Source organism: Vipera berus (assembly GCF_964194415.1).
Source record: "Vipera berus genome assembly, chromosome: 5".
Taxonomy (NCBI): domain Eukaryota; kingdom Metazoa; phylum Chordata; class Lepidosauria; order Squamata; family Viperidae; genus Vipera; species Vipera berus.
Window position 1 is genome coordinate 24261242 of NC_138207.1, and position 16926 is coordinate 24278167.

At 46.1% G+C, this 16926-nt stretch overlaps 1 long non-coding RNA gene across 1 annotated transcript in view; it reads left to right on the forward strand.

Annotated features, from left to right (window-relative positions):
• The first annotated feature begins 3574 nt into the window (after positions 1–3574).
• Positions 3575–16926, forward strand: part of LOC308668652 — a 34084-nt gene continuing 20732 nt past the window's right edge. Inside the window, exons 1-2 of the long non-coding RNA XR_014026564.1 lie at positions 3575–3614; positions 7950–8048. This is a non-coding gene — a long non-coding RNA (uncharacterized lncRNA). The remainder of the gene's footprint in view (positions 3615–7949; positions 8049–16926) is intronic.

Sequence of the window (16926 nt, forward strand, 5' to 3'; positions counted from 1 at the left end):
AAAATTAGGACATCAAACTGTAGTGAATCTAGTCTTATTCATTTATTTCATTTATTAAGGAAATTTTATATGGCTGCCCAACTCAGTGATTCCAAGTGGCATATACGAATAAAATCCCCTCCCCCAAAAAACAGTGACAAAGCAACAAAATAAGGTAACAGCAGAAAGCTTTTTAAAAATGTGTTTTTGTGCAATTAAGACTGACTGATCCAATTCAATATCTGAGGTTTATCAGACCTTGAGCCCTTTCTTAATGTAAACAAGATTTCTCAGTCATTTTGTCTTCTCAGCATGTGCTTTAACATATGAAAATAAGATCTTGGTTTAAAAAACATTCACACAGGTAAAAGGGCTTTTGACAGAATATGTGAAAACAGTTTCCAAAAATCTTCCCAGGAATCAAGTGACTTCTATTCTGTGGTCCACTGGAGTTACTAATTATGTGCAATCCCGATTTGCTGATAAGAGTGAACAATTTTATTTGGAAAGTATGCTGATTGCCCTGATCAAAGCCCAATATTCATCCTTTAGCCCCTGGTTATCTGCCTTCAGCTCTGATAGCAACTGTGAATTCTTCCCTTTCATATATTTGCCTTTTCAGAGCTATTCACTTCCCTTTTTCCATTTCTTGCAGAGACTGATAAACACATTTTTCTGTCTCTGGGTTGCCTTCTCCAATTGCAGCTTAATATGGAGAATTAATCTGTATGATGCAGATATGCTTTCAGTTTTTCATTTTGAGCTATAATCTTACATAGTTTTTTAAAAATCAGTTGTATCTTCTTTTTCTACTTTACTGGCATATAATTTGTGATTTCCCAAGTAACTGTACTGAATCATAACAATCTCCAGATGACCCTGTGTCATATCTTGAATGACTGTCTTTTTTATGCGTTCTTTTTTATTAGTTTCCTCTTATGGAATTAGACACATGTTCTTGTTTCATCACTATCCTACGTCCCAAAACAAATTCCAGTTGATCTTTGTTTTTCTTAGTTTCATTTAACTTTTCTTTTTCTTCTTTCTTGTCTGCTTCTCTCTCGTTTTCTTTTGCTGCACTTCTTGAGTAAGCAGAAGTTGTATCTATAGCTGTTTGACCTATTCTTTTGGCTTGAAGAATTAGAAGATGAGGCTATTGAAGAAATATATGAAGTAGTTGAGGATGTAGTTCTATAACTCTGATAAGTTCACACATATCTTTATCATCCTTAATTTCTGATTCTTTCTTTTCCATTTCTTTTCCTTTGTCTTGTTTTTCTTTTCCTTCCTATTCCTTTTCTTCATTCTCTTGTTCTCTAAATCATATAGCCCAAGTTCTATCAATTTTTTCCCCAGTTTCCTGAACACGGGTTACACACTGTGTGGATGTTCTGGATTGCCTCGTTTGTCTTGATCTTGCTTTTGTTTGATATTCCAATTCATCTTCCTGAACTGGAATGAGGTATGACCTGTGCCTTTCCCTGACTTCTGAAGATGACACAGTACTGCTGGTAGTTGTAGACAAGGCAGTTGTAGTACTCACAGTATTTACAGCTGATGGTGTAACAGGAGCAGTCAGTGTTGTAGAAACATTGTCTTCCTCAGCTCGTAAACAATCTGAGATGCTGCTTTGCATGGCTGCTGCTGCTGAACCTGTTGTGGCCTTTGTAGGAGAAAGCAGATTGTTGTCCTAGAAAACAGATTTTTCTGAACACCAGTCACAGAGATAACAGTTGATGTGGATGTAATGTTTGGAATACTAGAATTAATCAAGTCATCTTGTCTTTTATGATAGCTTGAATTAAGTGATGAAGTTCCTTCATTTAATAGTCTTATATATACGTCTTATTCCCATTTTCTTCTAGTTATAAGATCCACTGCCATGTATCATACTGGCTTAAAAATTCCTATTTTCTTACTCTTCAGATTCAGAGCCAAACATATTGATATTGTAAGTGCCATATGCACATTGTTGTTTTGGTTTCTTCTTGTCTTTGTTGTCTACTTGAAGAGGACAATCTAGGGCAGAGGTGTCAAATTGACTGCATCGTGGGCCATATTGTGATATATCGGGACTTGTTTTGCCCTTGCGGTGCTGGGGTGGGCGTGGCCTACACGGGCCACATAGGGTCTGCAGGCCACGTGTTTGACATGCCTGATTAGGGCTTGAAGCTGAATGCGTAACTCAGTTCAATCTTTTTCCTTCTGAAATTGGTATAATAATAATAATAATAATAATAATAATAATAATAATAATAATAATAATAATAATAAAGTTGGAAGGGACCTTGGAGGTCATCTAGTCCAACCCCCTGCTCAGGCAGGAAACCCTATACCATTTCAGACAAGTGGCTGGCCAGTCTGTTCTTAAAAACTTCTAGTGTTGGAGCATTCACCACTTCTGGAGGTAGGTGGTTCCACTGGTTAATTGTTCTAACTGTCAGGAAGTTTCTCCTTAGTTCTAGGTTGCTTCTCTCCTTGACTAGTTTCCATCTGTTGCTTCTTGTCCTGCCTTCAGGTGCTTTGGAGAATAGCTTGGCTCCCTCTTCTTTGTGGTAGCCCCTGAGATATTGGAACACTGCTATCATGTCACCCCTCACTCTTCTCTTCGTTAAACTGCACATACCCAATTCCAGCAACCGTTCCCTAAATGTTTTAGCCTCCAGTCCCCTAATCAGTTCTTCCTGCCTGGTTAAAACTATTTTTATTTAAACAATAATCCCACCCAAAACCACTCTTGTCCTGCCCGCTAGGTCCCTGAACAACAAAATTATATGTATCAAATGTTAAAGAATGTGATCCTTTATCTCACAATTAATCTACCCTCCTGTTGTCTGGAATTTGGAATTATTAGGCATTAATTTACACTTTCGGAATCAACTACCTCTGAAGAAAGCATTCAGCTAACAACGATGTTACACTTTAACAATTTTCCAGTGGAGATTTAGACAATGGAAAACATCAGTCCTTTCATCCAAGAGATTTATTTAGCAAGCTTTTGTCTGAAACATGGAACAATATAGACAAAATTAGTAAGCAATCTGTAACCATAATTATAATGAATATTACAAGCAATACAGCAGACTAAACTATGATGCTGAGAATTAAATCAGTAGCTTGAGATAAATATTTAAAATATTGCCACTCGATGCCTTACAAATAATATAAATGAACGTCATGCTCACCTCAGTCCCTCTTTTCTTTACAAGATTAAAAAAAGAAAGCCAATCCCATGCCTGAGTACAGCTCAGAGCCTAATTTGTAGCCATTACAGGAGTCGTGCTGATGAAGTCTGATTGCAGCAGCTTATTTAAACATTTTTGCTTGTCCTTTATGCTCAGCTGGCAAAAGCTTTATAGTTTCAAATATGCAGAGCTATTTGGTCTTGAGATCAATTGAAGTTGCGTAGCCCCTATTTCAGCCTTAATTTGCCTTTGTTAGTTACCCTTAGTCTACCATAATTATTAATTATTTGACATCAGTTTCAGCTTCTTTACTCTTTGCCCCCTTGTGAATTTCTTCCAAAGACTTTACAAGGATGTATATTGGAACTCCATTATTGTTTCAGGCCTCTCCGTTAGGGCATTCCTTTCAGACGGAACAGCTCTCCAGTAAGCACACGTCAGTGGCCAGAGGTCAGTATCTGTTTCCTTTAATATATGAGGAGCATAAAGCGGGCATCAGTGCATATACTCCCCACCCCGAATCAATGAAGATTAAAACTAAGGAGGCCTAGGATGTCTTTAAATGCAGTGTGCTCTATGTGTGTCTGCCCTTGAAGACTATTTGGAAATTTCAGCTGGTCCAGAATACAGTGGTATGGGCAGTTATTGCCAAGCCTCTGTCTCTCCATGTGATACCTCTGCTTCGCAAGCTGCCCTGGTGGCCAGTTTGTGTCCAGGTGTGATTCCAGATGCTGGTTATGATCTATAAGGCCATACATAGCATGGGGCCCACTTATTTGAAGGGCCACTGTCTCCCATGGTGTTTGCCCAGCCAATTCGAGCTGACAGGGTAGGCAAGATCCAGTTTCCTTTGTCTAAACAACCTCACTTATCAGGACTCAGGAAGTGCACCGTCTCTATGTGGTGCTTTCCTTCTCAATGAGAGTCCTCCTGAGTCCAAAGAGGCACAAAGACCTGACCGTTCTCCCAGGATTTGCGCTGGAGTGTTTGGGGTCCCCTTTGTTGGATGTCAGTTGTTGATGGGATGTTTGGGGGAGAGTGTTTGCTGGATTTGCCATTTTGGTCATCTTTGAATTGGGTTCTGTTGTTTGTATGTCTGTTTTTACATTGTTTTCGGTGTATTGTGAACTACCTAGAGCCCAATTGGGCAGCATGACCAGGCATAACAAGGATTTCATTAAACATGTTGTACAAACTCAGCTATAATGTTGCAAGTGTGAGAAATAGGTTACAAATATTATTATTATTATTATTATTATTATTATTATTATTATTATTATTATTATTATTATTATTATTATTATTATTATTATTATTATATTTAATTTCTATACCGCCCTTCTCCTGAAGGACTCAGGGCGGTGTGCAGGGCAATAAAATGCAATAAAAATACAATATACAAAAGTTAAAATGAGAATTAAATAGAATAGCCCAATTGCAGTAAAAAGGTAATTAAAATTACAATTAAAATACCCCAAACCCATTAGACCAGGCCGGCTTGTTCAAATAGGTGAGTTTTCAGGTCACGGCGGAAAGAGCGAAGGTCAGGAGCCATCCAGAGCTCAACCGGAAAATAATTCCAAAGGTCTGGCACGCCCACAGAGAACGCCCTCCCCCTGGGGGCCGCCAGCCAACACTCTCTGACCGACGGCACCCTGAGGAGGCCCTCTCTGTGGGAGCGCACTGGACGAAGGGAAGTTGATGCCGGCAGCAGGTGCTCCCGTAAGTAATCTGGACCCATGCCATTTAGGGCTTTATAGGTCATCACCAGCACCTTGAATCTCACCCGGAGGGCAACTGGAAGCCAATGCAGCTCGCGGAGTAGAGGTGTTACATGGGAGTATCGGGAGACCCCCAACACAACTCGTGCGGCCGCATTCTGCACCAGCTGAAGCCTCCGAGTGGTCCTCAAGGGCAGCCCCATGTACAGAGCATTGCAGTAGTCTAAACGAGAGGTCACGAGCGCATGAGTGACTGTACGCAAGGCATCCCGGTCCAGATAGTGTCGCACCAGGCGAACCTGGGCAAAGGCCCCCCTGGTCACAGCTCCTATATGATCTTCCAGGGAGAGCTGTGAATCCAGGAGGACACCCAAGTTGCGAGCCCTATCTACGGGGGGTAATACCTCACCCCCGATGGTTAAAGATGGAATAACCTGAATTTCCCGAGATGCCGGCACGTACAACCACTCAGTCTTGTCGGGATTGAGCCGAAGCCTGTTCCTCCCCATCCAGACCCGAACCGCCTCCAGGCAACGGGACATCACTTCGAGGGCATCACTGGGGTGGTTTGCGGTGGAGATGAAAATCTGGGTATCATCAGCATACTGATGATACCCGACCCCAAAACCACGAATGATCTCACCCAGTGGCTTCATATAGACTGAGGGGTTTTAATTATTTATTAATGGGGTTTCAGTTTAAATTCAGGGACTTAATTTGATCTTAGTTTTAATCGATTTTAACTTTCTATGTTATGTATTTTTAATTTTTCCCTGTAAACCGCCCTGAGTCCTACGGGAATAGGGCAGTATACAAGTTTAAATAATAATAATAATAATAATAATAATAATAATAATAATAATAATAATAATAATAATAATAATAATAATAATAATAATAATAATAATAATAATAATAATAATATAGATGTTGAACAGGAGAGGCGAGAGGACCGACCCCTGAGGAACTCCACAAACGAGAGGCCTCGAGGCCGACCTCTGCCCTCCTGCCAGCACCGACTGTGAATGTCCCAGGAGGTAGGAGGAGAACCACTGCAAAACAGTGCCTCCCACTCCCAACCCCCTGAGACGCCGCAGTAAGATACCATGGTCGATGGTATCGAAAGCCGCTAAGAGGTCTAATAGGACTAGGACAGAGGAGCAACCCCTGTCCCGAGCCCGCCAGAGATCATTCACCAGCGCGACCAATGCCGTTTCCGTGCTGTACCTGGGCCTGAAGCCCGATTGGTACAGGTCCAGATAATCAGCTTCCTCCAGGAACAGAGGGAGCTGATGCGCCACCACGCTCTCAACCTTCGCAAGAAAGTGAAGGTTGGAGACCAGACGATAGTTGTTCAAAATAGCCAGGTCCAGGAAAGGCTTCTTGAGGAGAGGTCTCACCACCGCCTCCTTCAAGGCGGCGGGAAAGCTACCCTCACTCAAAGAAGCAGTTATCACTGCCTGGAGCCAGCCTCGTGTCCCCTCCCGAGCCGCATAAACCAGCCAGGAGGGGCACAGGTCCAATAAACATGTGGAGCTCAGCCTCCTCATGATCCTGTCCACATCTTCCGGAGTCACAGGATCGAACTCTTCCCAGATAACATCACCAAGACCGCCCATGTCACCACCGTCAGACTCTGCCCAGTCTGCATTTATAAATATAATGTATTTTTTTAAAAGAAATGGAATACTACAGAACTAGACTCCAGTTGCTCTCAGTTAATTAACTATCCTTAGATGCATCACAATAAAATAATATAAAACTAATTCTGCATGTTCATAAATATACTACTGCCCCAGCTCCATTAGTTGCCCTTCTCTTTTCTTCAGACAGGAGTATCCACAACAGCAGTCACTGGCTTTAAAAAGAAGTTGAATTGCACAATCAAAGTCCCACCCCTTTAATGTATGTTATATACATTGTAGGCACCTAAAAAGAGAGGGTTTTGATTGCCCAATTCCTCCTGTCTTTTGAAGCCAGACTTCAGACACAATTGCTATGTAAATTCCAATAATTTCTCCTATAAAGTGCATTTATGCTTATCAATTTCCCTTGCAAATGTCTATTCTGTAGTCAGTTTCTAAATAGGATCTTATCAGCACATCCCAGTTTAATCTGTATTTATGCTGTAGGGCTGGAAAACTACCTGGATTATTTTCTTTCTTTAATTTACAAGTTTGTGTGTGTTTGTGTCTGTGTAAATTTTCCTTTAGCAAAACTCTGGAATTAAGATTAATATTATTGAGCTTTGAAAGATACTGCTCTTAAAGGTAAAGGATCCCCCGCACATGCGTGCTAGTCATTTCTGACTCTAGGGGCTGGTGCTCATCTCCGTTTCAAAGCCGAAGAGCTAGCGCTTGTCCGAGGACGTCTCCGTGGTCATGTGGCCGGCATGACTGGACGCCAAAGGCGCATGGGACGCTGTTACCTTCCCACCGTAGTGGTCCCTATTTTTCTACTTGTATTTTTACGTGCTTTCGAACTGCTAGGTTGGCAGAAGCTGGAACGAGTAACAGGTGCTCACTCTGCTACACGGCACTCGGGATTCGACCCGCCAAACTGCCGATGTTCTGATTGACAAGCTCAGCGTCCTAACCCAGAGCCACCGCGTCCCTTACCAGCACAAAATAGACACTCTCACTGCACAAAATACCTGTCATAACCCCTCCCCAAATTTATAGTCACTATTCTAAACACACCAATGTCTATAAACAGCTGTGTTTTGGAAAGAGAAAAGCAACAGCTCATTTTCTTAGGAATTCTGATATGTTCACTAGAATTTCTCAGGAAAAACTGGGTAGCCTGTTTTCAGGCCCCAGGCACAGGTACAGTGAAAATAATGCTTTAGTTTTCCCCTCTATCTTTCAAGCTCACTTTTAGGTATGTCACTCTTCTAAGTTACAGGTGAATAAATGACTTCTGAAAAAGTCTGCTATCATTCTATCAAGGAGTCAGCAGGGATATTTGTAGAGTTATCTGGTGTCCTTCCTACTCTTGTTATTTCAGAAGAGGAAAATACCACTTAGGCCTGACACATTCACTAAAATGTTACTTTCTGCTACAGAATTCAAAATGGAGGATGTTAGAAGCAGCAGAAGGCAAGACATGAATGATAACCAAATATGCCAGAAAGAGAAAAACAATGGGAAAGGAGCACATACCGGTACTTACTTTTTTGCAAATTTTACACACTATAAGAAACCCAGAAAGCATACGGACATCAATCTTGTGTTTAGATAAGGACCTCCTGATTGTGAAAGTGAGTAATGGAAAGGTCACAAAGAGGTCTGGTTTGCACATTACACTATGATATGGTTTATTTATGCTTGACATATTGAATAAACCACATGCTAAAATATAGATCATGGTCTATAAACCACAGTGGCTGGGTTTGCACAATTTGAGAAGCTAGGCATTAGTAGCACTCCCTAAATGGAATTTTTATGACTTGCAAATTATATAAAAAAATATTTGTATTTTAATAATTTATAAATATGTAAAATTTTGCAAACCTATTCCTCATGTGAACTGAAATGTCACAGGATTTTGAAATCATTATCGACACATTTTGATGCACGTGATCATACTTAGTGGAATGATAAGTTTTGTTGGTCTGACGTTATTTTTGGACATAACTTATAGGTGGATGTGACTTACAGACAAAAAAACATACTACCTACATACAACTGAATCTTGTCATCCATTGTTGCATTGTCTGTAATTAAGTACATTGCAATTGATCGGTAACTATTAGTCCTAGATCAGGGGTAGGCAACCTTGGTTGCCTAACCCTGTCCTAGATAAATGCATACATTTTTTTCATATACATGGGTTTAGACTTTGTTTTATATTGCCTTATGCATGTGCAGAATGACACATTTGAAGTACCATATATACTTGTGTATAAGCCGACTCGAGTATAAGCCGAGACCCCCAATTTCACCCCCAAAAACTGGGAAAAGTTGTTGACTCGAGTATAAGCCGATCCGCCGTTCTGCAAGCCTCCGCCGCCGGCGGAGGCTGGATCCGCGCTCTGCAAGCCTCTGCCGCCAGCAGAGGCTCGATCCGCCATTTTGCAAGCCTGAATACACAGGAATACCCTGTGTGGCCGCGGCTCTCGGGGAAGCCCTGGCTGTCCGCTTCCTCGCTCCACGCTGCCATTCGGGGCCCGCGCGTTCCCCGGGCAAATCGCGGCGCCCAGCAGGCAAGGAAACACGCCTGCTCCAGTCGCCCCCCCTTCCCTCAGGAGACGCGAAGCAAGTGACCGCCCGGAGCTTACCGAGGACTTGCGCGCGGCCGAGGCTTCGGTGCTTCCAGGATCACACGCACCTCTCCCAAGCCGCCGCCGTCCGGAGACCTGCCGAAGTTTGGGGAGGTGCGCGCGCACCTCCCCAAACCTCCCCAAACGTCGGCAGGTCTCCGTTCCTCCGCGCAGACCTGCCGACGTTTGGGGAGGTTTGGGCGCCTCCCCAAACCTCCCCAAACGTCGGCAGGTCTCCGTTCCTCCGCGCAGACCTGCCGACGTTTGGGGAGGTTTGGGCGCCTCCCCAAACCTCCCCAAACGTCGGCAGGTCTCCGTTCCTCCTGCCGACGTTTGGGGAGGTTTGGGCGCCTCCCCAAACCTCCCCAGGTCTCCGTTCCTCCACACAGACCTGCCGACGTTTGGGGAGGTTTGGGCGCCTCCCCAAACCTCCCCAAACGTCGGCAGGTCTCCGTTCCTCCTGCCGACGTTTGGGGAGGTTTGGGCGCCTCCCCAAACCTCCCCAGGTCTCCGTTCCTCCGCGCAGACCTGCCGACGTTTGGGGAGGTTTGGGCGCCTCCCCAAACCTCCCCAAACGTCGGCAGGTCTCCGTTCCTCCTGCCGACGTTTGGGGAGGTTTGGGCGCCTCCCCAAACCTCCCCAGGTCTCCGTTCCTCCGCGCAGACCTGCCGACGTTTGGGGAGGTTTGGGCGCCTCCCCAAACCTCCCCAAACGTCGGCAGGTCTCCGTTCCTCCTGCCGACGTTTGGGGAGGTTTGGGCGCCTCCCCAAACCTCCCCAGGTCTCCGTTCCTCCGCGCAGACCTGCCGACGTTTGGGGAGGTTTGGGCGCCTCCCCAAACCTCCCCAAACGTCGGCAGGTCTCCGTTCCTCCTGCCGACGTTTGGGGAGGTTTGGGCACCTCCCCAAACCTCCCCAGGTCTCCGTTCCTCCGCGCAGACCTGCCGACGTTTGGGGAGGTTTGGGCGCCTCCCCAAACCTCCCCAAACGTCGGCAGGTCTCCGTTCCTCCTGCCGACGTTTGGGGAGGTTTGGGCGCCTCCCCAAACCTCCCCAGGTCTCCGTTCCTCCGCGCAGACCTGCCGACGTTTGGGGAGGTTTGGGCGCCTCCCCAAACCTCCCCAAACGTCGGCAGGTCTCCGTTCCTGCTGCCGACGTTTGGGGAGGTTTGGGCGCCTCCCCAAACCTCCCCAGGTCTCCGTTCCTCCGCGCAGACCTGCCGACGTTTGGGGAGGCGCCCAAACCTTCCCAAACGTCGGCAGGTCTGCGCGGAGGAACGGAGACCTGGGGAGGTTTGGGGAGGTGCCCAAACCTCCCCAAACGTCGGCAGGAGGAACGGAGACCTGGGGAGGTTTGGGGAGGCGCCCAAACCTCCCCAAACGTCGGCAGGTCTGCGCGGAGGAACGGAGACCTGGGGAGGTTTGGGGAGGCGCCCAAACCTCCCCAAACGTCGGCAGGTCTGCGCGGAGGAACGGAGACCTGGGGAGGTTTGGGGAGGTGCCCAAACCTCCCCAAACGTCGGCAGGAGGAACGGAGACCTGGGGAGGTTTGGGGAGGCGCCCAAACCTCCCCAAACGTTGGCAGGTCTGCGCGGAGGAACGGAGACCTGGGGAGGTTTGGGGAGGCGCCCAAACCTCCCCAAACGTAGGCAGGAGGAACGGAGACCTGCCGACGTTTGGGGAGGTTTGGGGAGGCGCCCAAACCTCCCCAAACGTCGGCAGGTCTGCGCGGAGGAACGGAGACCTGGGGAGGTTTGGGGAGGTGCCCAAACCTCCCCAAACGTCGGCAGGAGGAACGGAGACCTGGGGAGGTTTGGGGAGGCGCCCAAACCTCCCCAAACGTCGGCAGCTCTGCGCGGAGGAACGGAGACCTGGGGAGGTTTGGGGAGGCGCCCAAACCTCCCCAAACATCGGCAGGTCTGCGCGGAGGAACGGAGACCTGGGGAGGTTTGGGGAGGCGCCCAAACCTCCCCAAACGTCGGCAGGAGGAACGGAGACCTGCCGACGTTTGGGGAGGTTTGGGGAGGCGCCCAAACCTCCCCAAACGTCGGCAGGTCTGCGCGGAGGAACGGAGACCTGGGGAGGTTTGGGGAGGTGCCCAAACCTCCCCAAACGTCGGCAGGAGGAACGGAGACCTGCCGACGTTTGGGGAGGCGCCCAAACCTCCCCAAACGTCGGCAGGTCTGCGCGGAGGAACGGAGACCTGGGGAGGTTTGGGGAGGCGCCCAAACCTCCCCAAACGTCGGCAGGAGGAACGGAGACCTGCCGACGTTTGGGGAGGTTTGGGGAGGCGCCCAAACCTCCCCAAACGTCGGCAGGTCTGCACGGAGGAACGGAGACCTGGGGAGGTTTGGGGAGGCGCCCAAACCTCCCCAAACGTCGGCAGGAGGAACGGAGACCTGGGGAGGTTTGGGGAGGCGCCCAAACCTCCCCAAACGTCGGCAGGTCTGCGCGGAGGAACGGAGACCTGGGGAGGTTTGGGGAGGTGCCCAAACCTCCCCAAACGTCGGCAGGAGGAACGGAGACCTGCCGACGTTTGGGGAGGCGCCCAAACCTCCCCAAACGTCGGCAGGTCTGCGCAGAGGAACGGAGACCTGGGGAGGTTTGGGGAGGCGCCCAAACCTCCCCAAACGTCGGCAGGAGGAACGGAGACCTGCCGACGTTTGGGGAGGTTTGGGGAGGCGCCCAAACCTCCCCAAACGTCGGCAGGTCTGCGCGGAGGAACGGAGACCTGGGGAGGTTTGGGGAGGCGCCCAAACCTCCCCAAACGTCGGCAGGAGGAACGGAGACCTGCCGACGTTTGGGGAGGTTTGGGGAGGCGCCCAAACCTCCCCAAACGTCGGCAGGTCTGCGCGGAGGAACGGAGACCTGGGGAGGTTTGGGGAGGCGCCCAAACCTCCCCAAACGTCGGCAGGAGGAACGGAGACCTGCCGAGGTTTGGGGAGGCGCCCAAACCTCCCCAAACGTCGGCAGGTCTCCGTTCCTCCGCGCCCTGCCTGCCTGCTTCTTTCCGCTGCGGAAAGAAGCAGGCAGGCAGGGCGCGGAGGAACGGAGACCTGCCGTTTGGGGAGGTTTGGGGAGGTGCGCGCGCACCTCCCCAAACCTCCCCAAACTTCGGCAGGTCTCGGACGGCGGTGGCTTGGGAGAGGTGCGCGCGATCCCGGAAGCACCAAAGCCTCGGCCGCGCACAAGTCCTCGGTAAGTTTTTTTTGTTGACTGGAGTATAAGCCGAAGTGGAATTTTTCAGCCCAAAAAGTGGGCTGAAAAATTCGGCTTATACTCAAGTATATACGGTACCTATTTTTCATATAGGGTTAGGTGTTTAATGTATCTGTATTTGTTTTTCCTTTTCCTCATTCAGCTGCAGTAGGTCTGACTGGATCAGCCTAGTCACAAGGCTCCATGTGGCTTTCTTAGAGCAGCTGGCTCTTTTCCTCCTTGAACTGACTCACTAGACTGGTCAGGGAAAGAGTCATGTGGCTCAAACTGGTTTCATCTTCCACTTGGTTCTTTTATGATTTGGTCTGTCATCTTGCTGCTGGATCCTGGGACTCTCCAGAGGCTATTAATGGATCAATGTCTATGTGATTGAGATAGTCCCATTACTATGAAGTCTCCAGCCACAGAGATGGGCTGGTGATGATATATGGAACATGATATAAGAGGATTAGAAGGTAAACACCACAAATTAATGAAATTGAAAAAAATATAGATACATGATAGAGAGAAGGAAGGAAGAGGTCTGAATGAAGGTGGACTCTTCTGGAGACATGCCTCTGGTATCTATATAAAAAATGGAATCTTAATATGGAGCTGATTATTTTGGAAGCAGCTCTATTAAGAATATAGTTTGGGAAAAGGTCTTCTTTCATCAATATAACTATATCATTTTCTCCTAATTCTACAAAACCCCTTGTTATATCTCTGACAGAATTTGAGGAGGCTCTTGGACAACTTGAAGATAGTTTTACTTCCCCTTTTATAATTTAATTGATAGTTTTCATGCAAAGATGATAAAGATAAATTAGCTATAACTTTAAATCTGGAGGTCTATGTAGATTCCCAGTCATGCAGGTCATGGTTGTCCTGAAAGTGCTTTTTAAAAAGGCAACTGGACTTTGTTTTTCCTTGAAGATGTTTCACTTCTCATCCAAGAAGCTTTAAACAACAAAGAAAATAAGTCAAATTGCCTTTTGAAAAAAACATCTTTGGGACATTTAGGTTTGGAGATACTGAACATATTTCCTCTCAAGCATTTTCAAATGTAGGACATACCTGGCATATTTATTCAGGTCTCAAGTGTACTGTTCATCCTGTGTTGTTTATAGTAGTCACAACACAGGGAGGAATAATAAACTTGTCAACACCTTTTTTTAGTAGGAAACAAAGGAAAGGTAACGACTATTTTGCAATAGGTTAAAGGATACATGGAACATAATATAGCTCATATTAGAGTGTATTGTTTTTTTTATTGAAAAGTTTTACAATACATTTTATCTTTAACAATCCCTCCCCCCCTCCCTCCACCCAACCCTTCCTAACCCTCCCCCGAGTGTATTGTTGTAAAACTACTGTCCTCTGTTGTTTCATGGGTTTCTAGAGTATCATGCTTGGTATTTGACTGTCAATGACTTTTAAGTTTTCTTTCTCACCTTAAAGGATATTTCTAAGGCCTGCTTGGTGATGCAAGGGTTCAAAACAGTAAAAAGGTAAAGATTTCCCCTGTCCAGTCATATCCAACTCTAGGGGGCGGTACTCATCTCTATTTCTTAGCTGAGGGAGCCAGATTAATCCAAAGACACTTCCATGGTCATGTGGCCAACATGATTATACTGTATACTATGGAATGCTGGTGTCTTCCCACCAAAATGGTACCTATTTATCTAGTTGCATTTGCATGCTTTCAAACAGCTAGATGGGCAGGATCAGGGGCAAGTAACGTTGCTCATCCCATCACATGGTGCTTGGTTCTTGAACCTGGGCTGTCAGCTTTCCAGATGACAAGTTCACCATCTTTAACCCCCTGGGCCATGGAAAAAAGGTACATTTCGTCAATAATTGCAGGGTTACTGAAAGAAACATATTGAAAGAAAGATTGTAAGGGAAATTATCCATATCAGAAACAAAATGGTGTTAAGTGAACTGCTATTTTGGTCCCATAAAAAGGCAAACAGGAAGCATTCATGCAGAACAGTGCAGAACATCTTCCCAACTGGAGAATTGCTTTTAACTAACATTAAATGAGGCATGCATATAATTGGTTGTCCATCATGGTTGCTAGGGTACACTTTGCACTTAACTATTCCTTGCTTTACATACTTGGTGTGATCTCCTGCTTTTGGTGCTCTAACAATCTAAACCCTTTGCTCAAAGCAGAATCTGTAGGTACAGCATCCTTATTAGATAGTTGTGGCAAGAAAACTGATAGATTTTATTGACATCGACAAATCACCAGGCCTTGATGGCATCCATCCAAGGATGGATGTTATTAAAGTGCTTACAGCTGAGACTGTGGACCTCCTAACTAAAATATGCAACCTGTCTACACTCTGTGGTTGAGGACTGGAAGGTGACCAACATAACTCCCATTTGGGTTCACACGGAGATGCAGGAAATTATAGGTCTGTCAGCTTAACATCTTTTCTGGGGAAGATAGCAGAAACAGTTGTTAAAGATAAAATTACCAAACTTAGTGAGACACAGCCTTCTTAAAGGATATTGAACATGGTTTCAGTAAGGGGAGGTGCTGTCTATCTAACTAACTACTATAGTCCGGGTCTGGATGGGGAGGAACAGGCTTCGACTCAACCCTGACAAGACTGAGTGGCTGTTCGTGCCGGCATCCCGGGAAATTCCGATTATCCCATCATTGGCCATGGGGGGTGAGCTATTACCCCCCGTAGATAGGGCCCGCAACTTGGGGGTCCTTCTAGATTCACAGCTCTCCTTGGAAGAGCATGTTGGAGCTGTGACTAGGGGGGCCTTTGCCCAGGTTCACCTGGTGCGCCAGTTGCGGCCCTATCTAGACCGGGATGCCTTGTGCACAGTCACTCATGCGCTCGTGACCTCTCGTCTAGACTACTGTAATGCTCTCTACATGGGGCTGCCCTTGATGTCCACCCGGAGACTCCAGCTGGTGCAGAATGCAGCCGCGCGAGTCGTCTTGGGAGTTTCCCGATACTCCCATGTTACACCTCTGCTCCGCGAGCTGCATTGGCTACCGGTTGCTCTCCGGGTGAGGTTCAAGGTGTTAGTTATGACGTACAAAGCCCTTCATGGCATGGGTCCGGATTACCTACGGCAACACCTGCGACCGGCGTCAACGTCCCTCCGTCCAGTGCACTCCCACAGAGAGGGCCTCCTCAGGGTGCCGCCGATCAAAGAATGCCGATTGGTGACCCCCAGGGGGAGAGCGTTCTCTGTGGGCGCGCCAGACCTTTGGAACAGCTTACCGGTTGAGCTCCGGACGGCCCCCGACTTTCGCTCCTTCCGGCGCGATCTTAAAACATTCTTTTTCGAACAAGCTGGCCTGGTCTGACGGGATGGGGTTGGGTTTTTAAAATTAGTTTTTAACTTAATATGTATTAATTTTATGGGCATGATGTTTAATTGGTTTTTAATGGTTTTTTAATTTTTGTATCTGATTTTTATTGTGTATTGCCCTGTTCACCGCCCTGAGTCCTTCGGGAGAAGGGCGGTATAGAAATCAAATTATTAAATTAAATTAAATTAAATTATAGTGTTTTGAGGATGATAATAAAGATAAGGGCAAGCCAGTAGACATCATCTACTTAGATTTTTAAAAATATCTTTAATAAAATCCTTCATAAAAGATTTCTTAATAAGCTTAACAATTATGAAATAAAAGGGCAGGTCCTCTTTTGGATAAGTAACTGCTTAAGAATTTAAAAAACCTGTTTCTATCATATTGTGAGACATACAGTATCTCACAATGAAGGGATAGAACAAGGGATAGAGATCCTGCACCGATCCTAGGATCAGTGGTTTTTAACACTTTTATAAATTATCTGGAATCAGGTGTGACAAGTGGAATAGTTAACTTTGCTGGTGAAGCTATATTGTTCAGAGTGGTAAAAACAATAAGGGACTGCAAAGATCTCTGAAGGGATTTTCGCATGTTAGGGGAGTGGGCATCAAAATGGCAGATGTTATTTGACATGAGCAAACGTAAAGTAATGTACTTTGGAGCCAAAAAATACTGCACACATCCTGGAGAATTGAGAAATTCCCTGAGGATGAGTTCCAGCATGAACCCAAAAGCTTCAAAGAACAAACCTCCAGTCCCAGTGACTAGTTCAGGTTGGATCCAAAAATCCCAACTACTCACACAAAGCAATAGGTTCAGAAATAGCTGTGATCTCCAAAACAGACAGAATTACCTTCAAGAAGTAGGCAGGACTAGAGCAAAAATTAAATCTATTTAACATTAAAAAAGAATGAATATAGGCAATATGATAATTCTAAATTTGTTTATTTTTTCTTTTAGTTCACATTAAAAATACGTTTAGGATGAGCCCCAGAAACTTTGGGAATAGGTAAATTTGAAGCTCCAGGCAGTGTCTTCCTACATCCCTATGTCCTTTGCTTATGTGTCAGTAGAATAGCCAAGTGATCAGCTGAACTGAGTCTGCAGTCACAGAGCTATTCATGTTCAAGTGAACATAAGTCAAATTAATGGAAAGTATCAAGATTGCAAAGGCAGGTAAATAAATATACATGGGGTCATCAAAAGAAAAAACTGATAAAAGAGAATATTTGTAATT